At 53.1% G+C, this 2500-nt stretch overlaps 2 non-coding genes across 2 annotated transcripts; both read left to right on the top strand.

Moving 5' to 3' along the window:
- The first annotated feature begins 151 nt into the window (after positions 1-151).
- LOC145762915 (small subunit ribosomal RNA) lies at positions 152-1961 on the top strand. Its single transcript, XR_014288108.1, has one exon. It is a non-coding gene; the product is annotated as a small subunit ribosomal RNA (ribosomal RNA).
- A 245-nt stretch (positions 1962-2206) lies between these two features.
- Positions 2207-2360, top strand: LOC145762911 (5.8S ribosomal RNA). The gene has a single exon (XR_014288104.1). It is a non-coding gene; the product is annotated as a 5.8S ribosomal RNA (ribosomal RNA).
- The last annotated feature ends 140 nt before the right edge of the window (positions 2361-2500 follow it).

Below are 2500 nucleotides of genomic sequence, written 5' to 3'. Positions count from 1 at the left end.
CGAAAGGGCGTCTGGCCGGTGTCGACGGCGTCCAGATCGCGGCTTACGCCGGGTTTGAGGAGCTAAGCAAAAATAGTGATTGAGTAATACAGTGCGATACCGCGACGGGGAAAGCGAAAGACTCCGTTCGCGTATTTTGTCGGCCGATAGTTACCTGGTTGATCCTGCCAGTAGTCATATGCTTGTCTCAAAGATTAAGCCATGCATGTCTCAGTACGAACTTGCGTACGGTAAAACTGCGAATGGCTCATTAAATCAGTCGTGATTCATTTGATCGTAAATTTTACTTGGATAACTGTGGTAATTCTAGAGCTAATACATGCAAAAAGCGCCGACCTTGCGGGAGGCGCGCCTTTATCATATCAAAAACCTGCCGGGCTTCGGCTCGTCTTGTTGGCGACTCGGGATAACTTTGCTGATCGCACGGTCTTGCACCGGCGACGGATCATTCAAGTGTCTGCCCTATCAACTTTCGTCGGTACGGTATCTGCCTACCGAGGTTCTTACGGGTAACGGGGAATCAGGGTTCGATTCCGGAGAGGGAGCCTGAGAAACGGCTACCACATCCAAGGAAGGCAGCAGGCGCGCAAATTACCCATTCCCGACGCGGGGAGGTAGTGACGAAAAATAACGATACAGGACTCTAACGAGGCCCTGTAATTGGAATGAGTACACTGTAAAAATTTTAACGAGTATCCATTGGAGGGCAAGTCTGGTGCCAGCAGCCGCGGTAATTCCAGCTCCAAAAGTGTATATTTAAGTTGTTGCGGTTAAAAAGCTCGTAGTTGGATTTTGGGCGCAGGCGTTCGGTCCGTCGCAAGGCGTGCACTGTTCGTTCTGGCTTTACCTCCGGTTTTCCGTCGGTGCTCTTGACTGAGTGTCGGCGGCGGCCGGGACGTTTACCTTGAAAAAATTAGAGTGTTCAAAGCAGGCGCTTCGCCTGGATAGTGTTGCATGGAATAATGAAATAGGACCTCGGTTCTTTTTTGTTGGTTTTCGGAGCGCGAGGTAATGATTAAGAGGGACGGACGGGGGCATTCGTACTGTGCCGTTAGAGGTGAAATTCTTGGATCGGCGCAAGACGAACGACTGCGAAAGCATTTGCCAAGAATGTTTTCTTTAATCAAGAGCGAAAGTCAGAGGTTCGAAGACGATCAGATACCGTCCTAGTTCTGACTATAAACGATGCCAACTAGCGATCGGGGGGCGTTATTTTGACGACCTCTCCGGCAGCTTGCGGGAAACCAAAGTCTTTGGGTTCCGGGGGAAGTATGGTTGCAAAGCTGAAACTTAAAGGAATTGACGGAAGGGCACCACCAGGAGTGGAGCCTGCGGCTTAATTTGACTCAACACGGGAAATCTCACCCGGCCCGGACACAGCGAGGATTGACAGATTGAGAGCTCTTTCATGATTCTGTGGGTGGTGGTGCATGGCCGTTCTTAGTTGGTGGAGCGATTTGTCTGGTTAATTCCGATAACGAACGAGACTCTGGCTTGCTAAATAGTTACGCGGCCTTCCCGGCCGGCGTTTAACTTCTTAGAGGGACTAGTGGCGTTTAGCCACACGAGATTGAGCAATAACAGGTCTGTGATGCCCTTAGATGTTCGGGGCCGCACGCGCGCTACACTGACCGGATCAACGTGTGTTCGCCTTGGCCGAAAGGTCTGGGTAACCCGATGAACCCCGGTCGTGCTAGGGATAGAGAATTGAAATTATTTCGCTTGAACGAGGAATTCCCAGTAAGCGCGAGTCATTAGCTCGCGTTGATTACGTCCCTGCCCTTTGTACACACCGCCCGTCGCTACTACCGATTGAATGGTTTAGTGAGGTCCTCCGATTGGGCCCGGGCTCGACTGGCGACGGTTGGGTCTTGGCCCGAAAAGACGATCTAACTTGATTACTTAGAGGAAGTAAAAGTCGTAACAAGGTTTCCGTAGGTGAACCTGCGGAAGGATCATTAGCGCGAGAAAAAAAATCGAAGAGCGAAAGAGCAAACACCGGGACGGCGACGTGCCTCGGCGCGTCCGCCGCCCCGCGATCAGGAACTTGTTTTGTCGGCGTCGAGTGCCCGAAGGCTTCATGCGGTGCGCGGGCTTGTCGCACTATTTGTTGCGACCGCGACCCGCTCGGCGTCACGCGATTTTTTCAGCCGGATGGCGAATCGAGGTTAGGAATCGAAGAGCGAAAAGCAAACAAACAAACGATGGCTCTTGGCGGTGGACCACTCGGCTCGCGAGTCGATGAAGGACGCAGCAAGCTGCGTGATTTAATGTGAATTGCAGAACACATTGAGCATTGACGATCTGAACGCGTATTGCGGCCTCGGGTTCATCCCGGGACCGCGTCCGTCTCAGGGTCGCAGAAACGACAACGGCCGGCGGGATCGGCTCCGCGACGGCTCGGCTCGCGTGCGTATGCCCGGCGACGGGCAATCGCCGCTCGGTTGAAGGTGGAAAGTTTTGGTATTCGGGCTCGCGTCAGCGATGCGTGGCGGCCGGC

The sequence above is a fragment of the Corella eumyota genome, unplaced genomic scaffold (assembly GCF_963082875.1).
Source record: "Corella eumyota unplaced genomic scaffold, kaCorEumy4.1 scaffold_278, whole genome shotgun sequence".
Taxonomy (NCBI): Eukaryota; Metazoa; Chordata; class Ascidiacea; order Phlebobranchia; family Corellidae; genus Corella; species Corella eumyota.
This window is presented reverse-complemented; position numbering and strand designations above follow the sequence as displayed.